General features: G+C 43.4%; 1 long non-coding RNA gene across 1 annotated transcript in view; it reads left to right on the forward strand.

The window, feature by feature from the left end:
- The first annotated feature begins 2,050 nt into the window (after positions 1–2,050).
- The window catches only part of LOC120753518 (uncharacterized), a 32,633-nt gene continuing 16,864 nt past the window's right edge, over positions 2,051–17,819 (forward strand). Inside the window, exon 1 of the long non-coding RNA XR_005701135.2 lies at positions 2,051–2,178. This is a non-coding gene — a long non-coding RNA (uncharacterized LOC120753518). The remainder of the gene's footprint in view (positions 2,179–17,819) is intronic.

Genomic DNA, 17,819 nt, shown 5'->3' on the forward strand with positions numbered 1-17,819 from the left:
CCCCAGCCCCTCCTGCCCCCGGCTGTCCCCTCCCAGGAGCGAGAGCCTGCAGTGGACCCGGGCTTACAGCCCCTGGCTGGCCCCGGACTGCCAGTGGGGGATTTCCCCGAGTGGAAGAATCCAAGTGCTTTCGAAATACTAGCCCGTTTTTCTGAGGCTAAAAGCGCGGCCCTGGCTCCGTGCAGCACAGGCACATCCCTTTCCCTTCACTCCTGTCTTCACCTAGAAACTCCCTTAAAGAATTGTGTTTGTGTTGATTTAACACCAAGGGGAAGACAACAGGCAAGGCGCTGGGATCACAACTCAGCTTCAGTGTGCTTTGGATAACTCTTGGATATTTAGTAATATTATTTATGGGATTATTATTGAAAAGAGAAGGCCTGTGTAGTATCATTTTGTGGTAAACCACATTCATTAATCAGCTACTGAATATTTCTCCTTATAAAGATGTTTTATGGGAAGCTAGCCTCAGCCATGATGAGTTCTGTGAATTGCCGGATCTCCGTACATCCAGTTTCCCTACTGGGCTTCCCAGAGATGTGGCTCATTGCTTGTGGCACAGGAAGGAGATGGGACCTGCAATGTTCCCAGCAGGAAGGCACAGGTCTGCCATGCTGGAATGGCTGCAGTGCTGCCCCAGGCAGGCTGCTGTCACACAGTGAAGCCAGCGCTTTCAGAGAAGATTCCAAGATCCCATCCCGTGGGATCCAATGAATGAATGTAGTCTCCCTGTAGGCCAGCTTCTCTCCTGAAGTTGTTTTATACCTGGAAAATAAATGTCCTGAATGTCTAGTATCACTTGTGGTAAGGCTTAAAAGTAGTTTATTTCTTACAGCGCCACATATTCTTGCCATTACTTACCTCTAAACAGAGCACATGTGAGCTGCTGGCCTCAGTTGCCTTCCGTAAGACTGAGCCCCACTGATGGCTTATGGTGCCCGTTTTAAGCCTATTTTGCCAAGTGACAGAGGTTGTAGCCTTTGTCACTTGCCAGGAATGTCAGTTCCAGCTCCTCGTGCTGGTTCTACAAGCCTCTGTCCCCAAACTCCACTTTGGTAGAAGGAAATCTACCAACAGGTTTGTTCTGACCCTGAATGGTCGGGCTATTCACCCGGTCTTTGTAAAATGGACAAGTTTGTGGCTTGTTTTCCTCTCCCTTATTTTTTTCACTGCTTATTTTTTGGAGTCATTGATATCACCTCAGGTGGATTTCCGCACGACTGGAAGAAAATTTGCCTGCTCCGTAATTCCCTGTACACTGCTTTCCATGGATGCAGCCAGTTAGGCTATGTGGGAGCAAAGGCCCAGATCTGAGCAGACTGTTTAGACTGGAGATAATAACCATTCTCTGTGGTGGAGGAGGAGACACTTCCGACAGAAACCTGCTCATTCTTTTCACCAGAATTGTTTGCTTGTTTGTTTCCAGCCCACAGGAAATAAGCAGAAAAACCACAGGTTTTTGTGGATTAAGCTTCGATTTGAAATAAGGTTTTATTGAGACCTTATTATTTCCATTTTTAATGACCCCCGGTGAACTCATTTACTGTAAGTTTGAAATGAGATCACGTAAACAAAACCAGCCCACGCCTGCAGACCCGAGCAACCACTGGCGTGCTCGCTCTGATCCCTTGCAGGTGAAAGCTCCGGAGGGCGAGGCCGCCTTCAGCGCTCCTGGCAGCCAGCTCGGGCACGGCGTTCCCAGCCTGCCGACCCGAACGCTGCTCGCCGTCGCTGCCGGGCAGCCGCGCCCGTTCACCGTGACCCCAGCCGCCCTCCCAGGGTGCGCATGATGCCAGCACGGCCCCTCGCGGCGCGGCGGGCGGAGCGGGGCTGCTTTGGCCGCTCCGGTGCCTCTGCCCCCGGCTGTCGGGGCCACGCGTCGGGACCGGGCGTGGGATGTGCCCGGCACGGCCCGGGAGCGTCCCCACGGACCGCCCGCGGGGGCGTGCCACGGCAGCCGATAAACACCCCCTGTCTCGCTTAATTGGGAACGGAGCTGGGGAGCGGTGCTGCCCCTCCGCCCTGCCCCGCCCCGGCTCTCCAGCGTAGGTGCGGGGCCCGCTGCCGCCAGGTAAGGCGCTGGGATCCACATCCCACGAAAGCCATCGGGCTGGAGGCTTGGGCGGCCTGCCAGGAGCCAAGCAGGACTGCACTCCTAAAACACAATGATGTTTTAAGGTATACCTCCTTTTTTGTGTTATTTATATATATATACACACACATATATATATATAATTAGTGTATTAAGGTTTTTATTATTGTTTTAAAGGCAGCATAGGTTTTTGAGCACCAGTAAATTCATCAAGTGCCATGGACAGTAAAGCCACTTTAAAGCCCTGAAAGTAGCATAAGCGTTTAAGCCACTTTAGATGTTTAAATCTGTATAAGCTGTTAAAACGCCTTTAATCCTCAAGTGCTTAAATCACCTTAAATCTTGGGAGTTAGGTGAGAGAATGAGCCGCCTGGAAAGAAACCCCTCAGCTCCAGTTCACCCCCAACCTCAGTTACCTGATGGATGGTGGTAAAAATGAATGAACTGTGGGGAGTCCTTGGAACTTGCGCCGAGTTCAGTGTTGCATCGTGTCCTAAGGAGCTTGCTTGTTCTGTGTCCTCTAAGTTAAAACAGTGATGCTGGTTCCCCTTGTTTTCAAGCCTTGATAAAGACTATGAACTTCTGTACGTTTTTCTGACCAGTCCTGAAAGCCGAGATGTGGAAAAGGGAAAAGGTTTTGACATTTGCCTGTCTGCTAAAGAATAGGTAAGACACTTGGTTTAACACAGGCAGCAATAAAGAGTATGAATTTGTTAATGTGTCATACTTTTCAATATCTTCTGCTTTGTGATTACTCAGTTCTTTACCTGGCTATGTACTCTGTGTGGGAGCTTCTTTGCTTCTCCCTCCCCACGACCTTATGAGGTGCTTTGATGACGTGATAAGCTTTGAGGCAAAAGCTGCCGTCACTGATGGCTGCTCCAGCCTGGGTCTCACAGTCCTTTGTCACTGACCTGAAGGTGTCGTTGTCCTTTTGGGCTGCAGAATCATGGGATAACTGTGGCTGGAGGGAACCTCTAGAGAACATTTAGTCCAAATCAGTGCTCCAATTTCTGGGTTTAGCCAGGTGGCTTGCAGTCTGACACTCCCGAGGCCTCTCTGGGATGCCTGCATCCTCAGCTGTGAGGTTTAATTCAAGGCTGTGTCTCAACCTTTCTCCCTTTCTCAGAGAAAAGGTTGAGCTTTCAGCTCCTGGGCAGCCCACAGATTGGTTTCCCATTGTGGGAGACGGTGAGACTAGGATGGATGATTTGCCACTTTGAGAGCAATGATTTGCAGAGGGAGGTATGGAGGGCAGCCGAGGCTTACGTGGCACAGAACACTCACCTTCTCCAAATGTCTGGGTGATGCTTTCACCCCTGAACTGAGTCCAGCTCCTGGACTGGTGAGAGTTGCCAGGCCAGGCAGATTAGGGGAATACTGACCTCAGGGGCTTTATAAGCACAATTTGGAGCTTGAGGACTTGCCCTTAACATTGTAGAGGAACAAAGGGCCTGTGGCTTTTTAGCTCATTCTCTTCAGCTCATAAAAGGGCAGCGATGAGGACAAAACTGATTTTCTCACCACGATGTAAACATCTGAAGAAAATTTCTGCTTACATTTAAAAATTGTCTCCAACATTACACTGCAGAAATGTTACGTTTTGAATGTCATAGTTGAATTTGACAGGAAAAAAATAGGATTGCGTCGATTTTGATGTGAGGCAGCTCAGCAGCAGATCCCTCCTGTTACTGTTTTGGTGGCTGATAAGGTGGAATTTAACATTTTCCAGATCTGGACTGGGCAGCGATCTTGTTTTCTGTTGCCACAACATTTAAAGTTCCAAAAAACTGCACGCGCTATAGATATATCTTCCCCTCTTCCCCCCCTTCTTTTCTGGAAGGAGCCCTTAAAAAATAAGTTATCCTTTTCCTGCTTTCCATTTGGAATGCTCACTGAAAATGCAGCAGCGAGCGTTCTCGAAAGGCGTTGAGGATGTTCCTGTGCGGCACAGGGTGGGGGGAAATCTTCCTTGGGCGGTGGCAGAAGAGCCTCTTGGTGGCGCTTGTGCACACCATGTCGTGTTTTCCCTTGCCCGGTGACACGGGGTATGGATCTCCCCCCGAGAAACACGATGCTCTGTATTTCTGCTCGCTGCCCTTCTTCTCTAGAAACTCTGCTTGGGGACTGGAACTCCAGGCCATCTTTAGCCAGGGTTTGAAATCATGGAAGGGAAAGATCAAATTGAGGCTGATTGCTTTCAAATGGAAATGAAACCAAGTCACAGAGAGTTTTCTCGGTTTTCACTTTTATTACTATCTTAATTTTAGTGGTCATTCCCTCAATAGTTTCCCTGCATTTAGTAGCTTTAAATTTTCAGAGGTTTTTTTTTTTCCAGTTTGGAATATTTTCTGTTGGAACATTATTGAATATTACTCCGAACCTCTGCTTTTTAATGTTGCTTTGTACTTTCCATTTATGCAAAACAGTAAATATAGGTGCTTAGGTGTTGTATTATACACACACACACACACGTATATATATATAAAACCAGATTTATTTGTGTTCTAGTACTTCAGTAAGTTACGATCCTTCAGATTTATCAGACATGTATCTATATCTCGCTGCAGTTTTTGTCGTGGTGAGCATTTTTGCTCATGCAGAATTTCTGTTTGTAATTACCATTCCCTTTACTATCTATCTAATCTAAGTGCTGGATAGCAAAGGTAGCAGAACCATGCCCTGGAGGACTATAATTGCATGGTACCTGGTTTTCCTAGTGTATTTTGTTTAAAAAGCTGTAATGTAATAAATCTTTCCTTTCTTTCCCCCTAGCTGCTATTTGCAGCCTGCTGGTAGCTAGCAGCTTGAGCAGAGAGCAGGGCCCCACGCTGTGAGCCATACAAAAGGACAGGGTGTTTATATCAAAATTCCTGGGTTCTGTGTGGGGCACGGGTGCTTCAGGTGGGGAGAAAGGAGAATTGCTGCCTCTCTCTGTGCTAGGTGACAGGGGGCAGGAACGCTGCCACCATTGCCCACCATTTTGCTGTTGTTACTGTCTACATGAGGGTCTAGCTCCAAATTTTACTCCCTGTTAGGACTTTGGCAGGTTTTGCCCGTTTGTATCCAAAGCTGCCATTAGTACTTCCCCTGATGAGTGGCTGAAGCTGTAGACATTTGGTGTGGATCTGTGTGCTGGGGGGGGCATGTCAATCTGCAGATGCGTGGCCAAAAATAGCCACTGACTGCTCTGCTTCTGCAGCGCTTAACAGAGAAAACAGCTGTAACTGAGCGTGTGAGTGGGGCAGGTATAGAAATTCACTTTCAGAACTAATTGCTTCTTGCAGGGAAATGGTCAGATTTGCTGATAGTTATGGCCTCAAGGCCAATGGCTATATGTTGATAGTCTAATGGCCTCAAGGTTTGGACACCCGTTACTTGTCAAGGGAAATTATTTTAAAATAATAATAATTTGTAGTAAAACATTTTAAAAAAAGCAAAATCAACCTGTTCCCCAAAGCGATGCTATTTTAAAATAAAGCAATGAAACAGTGATGTCAGATTGATCTAATCAGCAAGCCTCTGTATTGCATTGGAGTTAAATTACACAGTGATTCAAATAACCAAGCTAGTAGGCACATAATCAGTAATTTGAATATATTTGCAGACTCTAGAGTTGGTATTTAAAAAAAAAAAAAACAACAAAATCCAGAAGTTTGAAGTAGCTGACCCAGAGGCAATCTGCATGACACAGCTTGTGATTTATTGGTATTACATTTGCAGTTTTCCCAAGTTCAGAAATAACTGAGAAAAAAGCAAGCAACTTCCATTTAACCTGTATTCAAGGAATATATTAAAACTTTTGTTCAACATCTCAATTATCTTCCTTCCTCTACTATTCTGCTTTCAAGCTAGAATTGTACAGTTTTATCTTCCTGAACTTGGTGCAAAAAAGTAAAGCTGAAAAGTCTTGTAAAGGAACTCCTGTTTGAAATACATTATAAACATGTTCTTCTCCACATGTATTTTTCTTTCTTGGTACATGCAAATGCATACTTGTCATATAAGCTGAGGTAAGTTTTAGAACCATCTAGCACATTTATTGGTTATTTTGGTGGATTTTCGTACTTTAAATTACTAATTTGTTTCTGTAAAATTCTAAATTTTCAGTATTCTCAGCACTCTGTTGACTGTGGGACTAATCCATCTTAGTTGCCTTCTACCCAAATAGTTTGTTGTTGCTTAGTCTTCTGTTCTGGTTGGAACTGCAAGTTTTGAGGGAAGTTAGTGCCTTGCATCCCATGTTTCCAATTGATACGTAGTTGAGTTGATTTACTTTCTGCAGGGAAAACTTCATTTTTGGAAAAAAATGTGAGAATGTATTTCTCTGGTTTACTTCTGTATTTTTTTTTTCCCCCCCTAGAAGATTTCACAGCAAACAAGGTTTGTTTAGATGCTTTAAGTAAAGTTGTAGCAGAAAGTGTGTTAGGGTCAGTCTAGAATTAATATTTACATCTGTGAATAATTAGTGAAATCATGTTGTTTTGAGTAGTTTTATAAACATTAAAAATAAAAGTACCACGGTTTACAGGCATGCATCCTTTGCTACTTAGTGTATAGAGTTACATATTTGGGGCTTGAAAGAATTCATGCTGAACAAGATGAACAAAGCTGAAACCGTGTTGCATTATCTTCATTTGGTTTGGTTGAAGATGATGGAGTTATGTTGAAAATTATGCTTGAAATATCTGACTAAACCCTTAAGAGGGGCAATACCAGTTCCCTTTACCCTGGTGTGCTGTCACCTGTGTTTTGTTCTTTTTTGCTTCTCTTTCCCTCATGACTATTTGCCCCTGTGGACGCTGTGTTGCACAGTCTGCCTGGGTATGCCCCTCATGAGAGTGGCTAATTGTGGGCTGGGGTCATTAGCCAGTTCAAAGTTAGAGCTTCTCACACCACATAAAGAGCTGCCATTCTCTCCTCCCACCCTCAAGCGTTTGTAATTCTGACACCCTATGTACACAGTAGTTTTCTGACAGAGGTCACTTGCTGGTCGAGAGAACCGTGAATCCGTGGAGAGCATTCCTAGGGCATCAGCCTTCCCCACCCCAGGGAAAGACTGGGAGTGCGATGTGTGGCCACTGAAGGTGTCCTGCATACTCCTCCGCTTGACAGGGAGCTTGGAAGTGCAATCTGCTGCCCTCCACACACGTCCCTTCCTCATTATTCCTGGTGATGGGGTCAGCAACCTTGTCCTGCTGTTGTGTCCTCTAATGAACTATCTTAACAGGGATGTTTCGCTTCTACCACTTAAGATCTCCCAGCAATTCCCGGGGAACCTTTGTTCCTTCCCCGTTGGCTCCTGCCTGACCACGTTATGGGATTTCTCCCTCTGCTTAGTGTCACCGGACATGGGCAGGTTACAGCACTGTTAAGCTCTCCCTTTGACTGTAGAAGTATCATCCTCCAGCTGTGGCTACTAAAATCCAGAATGCTGTGATCAGAATGGAAAAAATGGGGAGAAGCTTAGGGGAATTCAAGCCCTGGTAAGGAGCTGCTATCAGTTCATGTGCTCCTTGGCTCCTGTTCTTGCACTGTGGGCCTGGTTGTGGCTCACCTGAGATGTAATTAGCCAGATAAATGATAGGCAAGACAGAAGGAATGTGTGGCATCTGCATATATGGGTCTGTAACTTCAGTTTCCACGTGAAGATGTGCAAACCTCTGCCTGAACCAGGGGACTGAAGCATGGTTCTATATGGCCAATAGAGAAGATACTAAATCACAAAGATTTAGAAAGAAATTTGCTTTTGTTCTTTGGCCACACACCAGTCTCCATCTCTGTGGAAGACATTTGCCTTCAGATTCTGAGGAGGGCTCGGGCGTTTGATCTGTGTTGCCTTGGTGTAATTGCACTGGTTATTTGGATATATTCCTTACTCATGCTCTGGGCTGGACCAGCAGGGCTGAAAGGAATTCGACTAGCTCTTCTGACAGCAAAGGGACAAAATCATGCTTTACACAGCAAACTCATTAGGCGTATTCTTCTGTGCTTTTGAAGTCTTTTGACAAGAGATTTCCCCCCTTTGTTATCTACCACAGCCTCAGACACTAAACCTGCTCCTCATGCTTGCTGAAGACCAGAGCAGCTCTGCAGCGCGTTTGATTCGGGGGAGCGAGAAAACAGGTTAACAGTCCCTCCCCCCAAAACCTAGTATAAATAAACATATATTAGGGTTTTCAAAGCATTTTTTTTTTCCCTTCTTCTTAGAACAATTATGTGAGAAATCCGTTATATGTGAGGATTTTGTAACAGCAAAGTGAATTAGCTGTTTGCAGACCTGTTCCCCTCTGTAAATGGGAACATGCCATATGACAGTGGGCCAGATTTTACTGTTTTAGGCATCACTGATATAGCTGTTTATTCTCTGAGTCTGGAAGAGAGCCAGCAGGATTTAGTTTTATGAGGTTTAATGTAAAGGTGTTGTATTTCATGAGATGAAATCATAACACAGTGGGTTTGCAAGAATTCTGAAAGATTATTTTTTCAGAGTGTTGGCAAGCACGATTCTCCTGTGAATTACGTGTCTAAAAGAGAAATATAGATCTTCTTTCATTGGGTTGAAATGATAACTAATCCTTAATCCTTCCTAGATGGCCTGTGTCATTAATGCTGGTTGTGCATTTATAATGTGTGCAGGTAACATCCTTAATTCTCTAAAGCTATGCAATGCGCAGCTGTGCTATAGCCGTAGGGGCTAGCTGCATATTTGAAACGCCTGCTGTTATTTTTGGGATATGTCTGTGAATTTTGGATGTTTTTTGTTTCTTGATTTTGTGAAGAAAAGAGAGAAGCATCTGGCATCTCTCACCTATTTATAGTTGTAGAAGACCTATTAGCGTTATTACCTGTATCTGCAGTATGTCTGTGAATACTTACCTTGTGCTTGAGCAGATTTCCTTTGGCTGTTCGCTAGTAGAGAATGATAACTGTTGAGCAGTTTCTTGAGGTTTCCCTTCAGATCTGCCTCCTGTATTAAGCAGATGAATGAGATTGCACTTATTTAGCTGTGTCATTTCCCAGCTACTTCTCTCTGCTTTATAGCAGTGCGTGTATATGCTCCCTCTTCACCTTGCCTTGTTCTGGGAAAGCAGAAGCGTGGCTCTATGAAAGAAGTACTGGGCCGGGAAAAAAAATTCTTCTATTTTTACCTTTGCTTAATTCAGTGAGATTTCAGACGAATTGTTGCAACTATCTGTATAAGTTTTGTTTTCTAACAAATGGGGTTTTGACATTTTTAGAGTCAATCCACTAACACACCAAGGCTCCAGCACTGAGCTCTTAAACTTTCCTCATTATTTAGCCCAGCACACGGGGATGCTCAGCCCTGTCACCAATCTAAGCAAGGCTAGGATTTGGCTGTATGAATGTTCACAGATAAAATAAAACCCCTCAGTTGTGACCTTATAGGACAATATGTCTTCTGCTTATAAGGGAGGCTGGCATCTCCTTGCAGTTAAATATTTTGAAATATATAATATTAAATATATATAATATAATTTTTAAATATACTTAGTGTTGTTGGTTTGTTTGGTTTTTTTTTTTTTTTTTTTTTTTTTTTTACTTCATAAGGAGGGGACAAATTTGGACTATTTTAACTCCATTTTTGGAGCTATTTTAGGAGCATTTACACCTTAATGCATATTTGAACTTGGGTCACTCACTGGTGATATCACGCTGTTGGTTTTGTATGTGGTGAGAAGAGGTAATATACCAATTATTTCCTTGACACTCATCAGTTACTTTACTCTTTTGTTCATGCTGAAGTTGGAGGTGATAGAAATGTACAGCTATGTGTTACTTTTTGTGTTAGATTTGCATAAATCGAAAAAGGGCCTGACATACTGTGATGGTGTATTAACAAGTACAGCTTTATCCCCATTTGTGGCTACCAAATCAAGACTGTTTTTTAAAAGTTGCTCCCTCCTCTAAATTGGCAGTTCATTATGGGGGATGCTGTTCAGTATTTGCAAATATATTCATTTGGAGCATGGGATCTTATGCACTGCAGTACTTATGCCATGGTTGGGAGCTTAAGCACAAAATATCTTCCAGCCAGACATACATAAATCAAGCTGTGCTTTTGAAGGTGTAAGTCTGGATATCCCAAACTAACTTACTATGTATCAATTCAGATGTAGTCCTAATTATTGGGTGCCCTTTAGCCTACAGATGAAATTATTGGAAAAAAAGAGGATGGGCTAGTCTGTACGGAGAGAAACTTTTTCCTGACTCAGGTTTTCAATGAAAAAAATTTCACTGAAAAACCATTGCGCAGACATGCTTCCAAAAATGTTACAAGCCACAGACTAGTATGATGTAAAGAATATTTTTAACTGTGACCCCCTGATTGGGAAGAAGGAGGTGAGGCTTTCAGACAGCTGAAAGAAGTCTCCAGGCCCTAGTTCTCGTGGCAGAGAGACACCCAAACATCTGCTGAAGCAACAATACAGCTGAGCACACAAGCAGCACAGGAGATTTCTGGAGCTCATTCATGGTAATATCCTGAGGCAGGTGATGGAGCAGTCAGTGAGGGGAAATGCTCTGCAGGACTGGCTGGGGAGGCACAGGCCAGGAGCAGCTTTGGCTGTCGTGACTATGAGATGGTGGATCCTGAGATCAGGAAGCAAGACAAATAACAGGACCATTGCCTTGGACTTCAGGAAAGAAAACAGGCCTGTTCAGGGTCTTGTTTGGAAGAATCCCATGGGATATGAACCCAGAGAGATGAGGTGTCCAGGAGATCTGGTGGTTTTTTTTCCAGGATCACGTTCTCCAAGTTCAAGAGCAGTCCATCATCCTGAGCAGGAAAACCAAGCAAAAGCAGCTTAGTTTCCTGCTAAGAGGCCTGCACTGGAGAACAAGTTTCTTTTTAACAAAATTCAAACACAATAGGCACCATGCATGAAGTAAAAACAGGGACAGGTAACTCAGGAGGCACACAGAGATGATGTCCAAGCATGCAGGGATGGGATTAGGAAATCCAAAGCCTAGTTGGAGTTGGATCTGATAAAGGACATGAAAGGAAGGGCCATTACAGATACATTGGCAGTAAATGGGAGACAAGGAAAAATGTGGCTCTGCTTCTGAATGGGACCGAGGACTCGGTGACAAAGAACACAAAAATACTCGAGGTTCTCTATGCCTTCCTCATCCAGGTCTTCTCTGGGGCCAATTCCATTTAACCTCCTTGTTAATGACCTGGTCACTAATACAGAGTGAACCCTCATCAAGTTTGAAATAAAATGTATCATTATCTCAGGTGACACAAAACTCAGGAGTGAGAGAGACCAGATGGTTGTGCTGTCATTCAAAGATACCCCGATAAGCTGGAGTAATGGGCTATAACAATCACATGATGTTCATGAATGCAAATTGCAAAGTCCTGCTCCTGAGGACAAACAACCTGGGGCACCAGTGCATAATGGGGATTGACCATCTGGAAGGTGCCTTGGGGGCCAGGACTGACTGTGATCCAGCGGGGCACTCCTGTGGCAAGGAAGGCCAGCAAGTACCCTGGGCTGTTAGAGAAGGGTGGCCAGCAGGTGGAGGGAAATGATCCTTCCCCTCTGCACAGCATAGAAGTGCTGTGTCCAGTTTTGGGCTCCCCAATAAAAGTAAGATGTGAATTTACCTGAGAGAGTCCCCCTGAGAGGGCCACAAAGATGATAAAAGGATTGGAGCATCCCTCCTATGAGGAAGGGCTGAGAGAACTGGTGTTGGATATTATATTTCTAAATAACGGGATACGATTGCTGGGAGATATTCCTTGAGCTTTTATTGTGACATCAGTCTCCGTACAGGGTGAGACAAGAGAGGTGGTAACAGTTCACATCTTGCCAACAGCAGCCAGAATTCTTTGTGTTACAGGGCCTTTTAAAAGTTTTCTAACTAATAGCAAATTTTTAAAAGCTTACAGACACCTGCATAAACCAATCATTAGAACTACATACATACCTTATATCTAACAATAGGTGCTTGTTTTATACTTCTTATTACTCAGGAATTTTTTATACTCCAAATATTTCAAGGCTTAAAATTCAACTCCGTTTCAAACCTCTATCCCTGTAAGCTTATTGCAACGCTGTGAAAGTGCTCTGCTTTTTCAGTTCCCACAATATTCCCACAAACTGGGACTGTTCAGCCTGGAGAAGAGAAGGTTTGGGAGGATTTCAGCAACGTAAATAAACACCTGAAGGGAGGGTGAGAAGAGGATGGAGTCAGGCTCTTTCCAGTGGTGCTCAATGACAGAACCAGAAGCAATGGACACAAACTGAAACACAGGAGGTGCTGTCTAAACAAAATATAAAATGTTTTCAGTGTGAGGGTGGTCAAGCACTGACAGTTTTCTCAGAGAGGTTGTGGAATCTCCATCTTTGGAGATATTAAAATCCTGATTGGACATGGACCTGGGCAACTGACTTTGTCCCTGTTTGATCAGTGGGGCTGGACCAGGTGACCTCCAGAGGTCTCTTCCAAGTTCAAGCATTCTGAAAGTCAGTGCATTTTCAAAGCCACGAGGAATATGGCTGTGTGGGACAGGTGGAGCCAGCAGTACCTCTGCTGGAGAAACTGGTGGTAAGGAATCTAGAATCCCCATTCTGGAGCAGTTTAATTGACTGTGGGTTTTGAGGTTTTGGAACACCATGAGTACACAGGCTCATATTCTGGGAGCACATAAAACATAGGACTAAGCATCCCTTGGCAAAAATAAAACAATCAAGCTAAAAGTCTGCCTTTCTCATAATAACAACATGACGAAACATGAAATGTTCTTTTACTTGGAATTCCAATTTTCTATGATTTATTTTGTCAGATCATAATCAGAAATAGATGCTCCATCAGAGCCTGACACAAGTGAGCTGTAGCCCAGGAGGAATTCTAAGATCTCAGAATAGAAAACATGGTGTAAATAATATATTTTATTCAAGACAGAGGAGTTGCAAGTTCTTCAAATTATGGGTTATAGGGGAAAGCAAAGAAGTGATTTCTAGAAGGTAGCCAATGTCAGAGCCATTATTTGTCTCTACCAGTCATTTAAAACAGAAAATTATTGTTGTCTCTTGTTAGATTTTTCAATTTTCTGTAGCTGGTGTGTAGGAAGATAATGAATAATGTAATTACATTAAAATGAAAGGTGATAATGTTTTTTTGCTAATGGGCCTGAGAGAACATGACTGTGAAAATACTGGGAGGGTACCACAGTTTTCAGAAATCAGATTCTTCTAAAAAAAAATTTACTTTTAAAGTCTGGAGAAATATTGCAGCTTTATCTGCTTTGGGAGTGGAATATATAAGGCTTCAGAGGAGATGAAGCCTTCTGATTGTGCTGAACGCAGTCCTTACTCTGACAAATCTTCAGGCCATTTGTTTATACTATGTGCTCCAGCCAAATCCTCCAGCTCCCTTGAGTAATAGCACCCTTAGGATGCAATCTGCCATTTGTTAAGCGCTTTGCTGCAAGGAACCCTTTTTTATTACATTGAATTGCTCAAGCTTTGCTGGAAATCCCAGGTTTTGTCTGTGCACATATGCATGGATATACTTGCAACGATTGCTGTGTTTAACCGTTCCCGTGTGTGAGTGAACGTTAAGTGTGTACTGCATTCTGTGTGCTTACACACACGTTTGGGTTCTGTAGGTGAGGGTGTATTCTGGCTGTGCGTGCAGGCTTGTGCAAGCACACACACAAATGCAGAGGAAAGGTTGGACTCAGAAACTGTTTTCTTGCCATTTTACAAAGCCACAAGGCATGCATTCTCCCATTACAATGCATTTTCAGAAGTGTTTCTCTTTTATTTTGCCAGGGGGGAGAGGGAAATCTTTATTGCAATTGTGTACAGAGATCTGTTCCTGAGCAGTGTAACCTGCTTTCCTACCAAGTGTCCTACATCCCCTGCTGTAATCCCAGGCTGTGGATTGCACACCATCTCCAGTTTCCCCTGCTCTCCCTCTGCCCAGAGAGTGTGGATGTTCTGGCAGCTGCTGTTAGCCGTGGGAGCATTGGGTTTTGGTTCCCCTGCTTAGCTGGCAATCTCCAGATAGAAGTGTAGTCTCTTGGCTGCTACCCTTCTGTCAAAAGTTAACGCCATTGGCCAGTAGGGAAAAAAAGAGTAGGGAGAGGAACTGGAGACACTTTCTCTAGCACTATGTAAGCCCCACCTCTTTCAGAAATCAGGGTTACATCCAGGGATTTGGGGCAGGAAGGTCAAGGGCCAGGCAGTGTGCTGGCATAGAGGACATCACTACTGTATGAAATACAGAAACAATAATGACTTGCTCTTTTTATTTCTTCCTTTTTTTTTTTTTTTTTCTTTTAAGACTTGTTTGCTTGTCCTAGCAATGAGTCAAAGAAAATCAGAAGATTAAATAAGTGACATATGTTTTTTCTTCTGTAATTCATCAGCTTTTCCATTGCAAGAATGTCCCAGACTTTTGGAATCCGTTTGTTCTGTTACAATAAACCTGAATTTCAGCCTCCTGTTGTCATAACAATACTCTCTGCAGGAGCAATAGGAGCTGGAGTGATTGATGAGATCTCAACTTACTATCCTCTTTCAGCCCAGGAAGAACATAGTGCTGGGATAATTGACCCATTGTTTCAGCTCAACGTGTAGGCAGTCTAGCAGATAAAAGGCGCTTTGCATCTTCCAGCAGTTCTTCTCTGGTGGAGCTGTGCTGATTTGAAGCTAGGTTTGTATGGATGTGAATGGGAATTCAAATTTCAGAAGGTTGCTTTATTTTAACTGATACGAAATAAGGGGAGAAGTTGCTATAGGCAGTCATAACCCCTCAAGTTTGGAAGTGATACCTTTGGTAGTTTCTGTGGAACGAGGGAGGAGTCCCTACTGGACAGGGAACTTTTACCCCAAGGTTTAATACAGAATCTTTTTGACTGTAGCTGTGCAAGGCCAATGGGACCAGATGTACTGAAGAAAATATTTTATTCCAATAGCAATAGTCACAAAGAAGTGGCTGAAACATTGTGTTCTGTTTTTACCTGTGTAATGGGAGATGATGAAGGGCCTAGAAGTTTCAGGTTCCTCTCTTGCTTATTAGTTTCTTCTTTTTCTTTGGGGTTACTTCCTTTTTCTCCAGCACTTTACTTTAGCCTTCTTGGCTGTTATATGCAGAGTGTATTAATTACTCTTACACAAAAAGAGCTGTCAAGCCTTCAATAAGAATATCAGCTGCTCTATTCCTGGTCATTCCTCCACAAACAACAGCTAATAAATCCCCATGACTGAAAAGGGGAATTACAACATTGTGTAGAAGCCTCTGGGAGGTTTGATTTTGATTCCTTAAATTTGCATGGTGACACAAAGGCTACAGCGTCATCATATAGTCTGGGAGGTAACCTTCATGGAAGCCTTTTGGCTCCTGAATGCCCATATGTCATTTCAGGTGAACGTTCTACAAATCACCAGCTGGCATCACAAAGAGGTAATAGCAAGCAAAGCATATCCATAAGATGTCATTTTCCCCAGTCTGTTCTCTAGTAGGACGCTGCTAGCTATTACTCTACTGTACCCTAGGGGATCTAAAATACAGGATTTTAGAACTAATCTCAAATTCTGTGTCTCATTCCAAAGAGAAGTGGCCCTACTGTGTGTGCAGTTGTGCTGGACATCCAAACTGGTGCTAGAGCTTCACAGTAAAGGTGTTATGCCTTTCCAAAACTGTTCGGTGTAGATCACGTACCTCTGCAGACATTTTGGTAGAAACAAAAGGAGCTGCCTGTGTTGATTTACTCATGGGCCTTGGAGAGAGCTGTGGGAGTTGAAGTAAACCTTCACTGAGTAATTTCTTGGACTCTGTAGGGGAATGTATCTGCCTGAAGGGAGAGGGAAAACCAGGGTTTTAAGGAAGATCACAATCTGACTTCTCTTCAATCTGTGAAACTAATACACTTTTTATGCAGAGCACCTCTAGCTGTGGGGTTTTCACTTCCTGTGAAGATGTCTGGAGTGTTTTCTTTGTGGTGCAGCCTGTGCAAGGCTCTGTTGATGAATTAAGTAATGTTCAAATTTTATGTGAAAATTTGTGCAATTATCTCTCAGAGCTAAGGGGAGGACCAACATGCCCGTCTTTGATCAAATGCACATGGTTTCATTTTCCACTCTTCTGCACATGCAAAATTGAAAGTTTTATAAATTGCACTTGCTTAGAGGTTGCTGTATGCACTATGCAAGCTTTTGGATACGTGAGACTACTACATGATCCGGTGTGAGCTGTGAACCACTGATAACTTCTGCAATTTTTGATACAGAGTCTAAGTGCAGTGCCTTTGGAAGCATGATATAGCTGGATGAGTTTAGGTTTTAGTTTCCAAAGTATACTAATAGAAGATTCTTTTAAATACTGGAGAATACATCTTTGGCTAGCAGAAATTCTTGAAACCAATTTCCCTTTACAAACCACATTCTGGTGATTCAGACTGAAGAATGCTTTAAGCCTTTTGTCTGTAAGGTACATGTCTTGTGTAGGCTTCTGTTTTAATTTACTGCACTTGTAAGCAGGTTTTTCAAACTAGTCACAGTGGTCTCTTACAAATCACAAGAAATAGTCCACTCTCAATACCCTTTCCAGTCCTACCCAATGAGTCAAGGCTTGTCAAAAACCATTTTAGAAATCTTGAATAAATCTGACATTATGTTGAGACAGCTGTTAAAATATATTTATTTTTCCCCCTCAGGTTTCCTTTCCTTCACTATGAACAATGCAATTGTAGTGCTATTTTTAGCCCAACTTTTCAGTCATATGTATTTCTACCTTCCATGCACACTTAAATTAACTTATTCTAACATGAAAAATACTGGGAAGGGCACTAATCCCCACAAAAAGTTTTTACAAGCTGAGCTGGAGTCTAGCTGTTGCTCATATACACTCCAGATGCCCAAGCCCACCATTAAAGGAGCGAAATCAGATTTCAGGGTGCAGTCTGACTCTTATGTATGTCTTCCCTGAAAACAAATATCTCTTCAAAATGAAAACCTCAGCAGTGGTACCTAAAGTAACCTTGTGTCTGAGGGCAGTTTGCTTCAGCGTGGAAGGGAGAATGAAGTCTGGTGATCTTTCTACTTGTTTAATAGGATTTTACCTAGCAGGAGAGAGTGGGGGTAGTGTGGTTTTTTTTTTTTTTTTTTTTTTTTTTTCCTGGTGTGTTTGTTTTTACTAAGAAACCAGATATGAAAAACAGAAGCCTGTTTCTGTTTGTCACCCAGTCTTTTTGAAGCTGTTGGGAGCATTGGTGCTCCTCGATCAGAAGTGGGTCACTCTTAGGTTGGTGACCGTCTTGTCCTTCCCTTTTGCAAGTGCCCCTTTCTGCTCCTGGTTTTTCTTCGTAGGCTGGCCTGGAGGTGAGAGTTTGAAAGTAGTGTGGTTGTGCACATGGGGTGAGATTCTTGCAGCCTACCAGGGGCTTTTTCCCAGCTCCCAAACACTTGTATTCTTCAAGAGTGATTAGGAAAGGTGCACTTCTGCATGAGGGCAAGGATGCATCTGCTGAGCTCAGGTAGCTGGGCAAAGACGTGTTCCCCAGTGGTGTGCTGGGGACCAGTGTATCTCTAATGGTGACTGGGAGTGAGTCAGGAATGGGGAAGATGAGGTGGATAACAGTGCCCCATCCGTGCTGGTAGCTAAGTGCATGGTATGGTCTGCTTTCAGCTTCTAAGTTAAGGAATAACATCACTAGCTTGGGAAAAAAACTGGAGAACTGTAACTCCTC

This window comes from Hirundo rustica, chromosome 5 (assembly GCF_015227805.2).
Source record: "Hirundo rustica isolate bHirRus1 chromosome 5, bHirRus1.pri.v3, whole genome shotgun sequence".
NCBI classification, from domain to species: domain Eukaryota; kingdom Metazoa; phylum Chordata; class Aves; order Passeriformes; family Hirundinidae; genus Hirundo; species Hirundo rustica.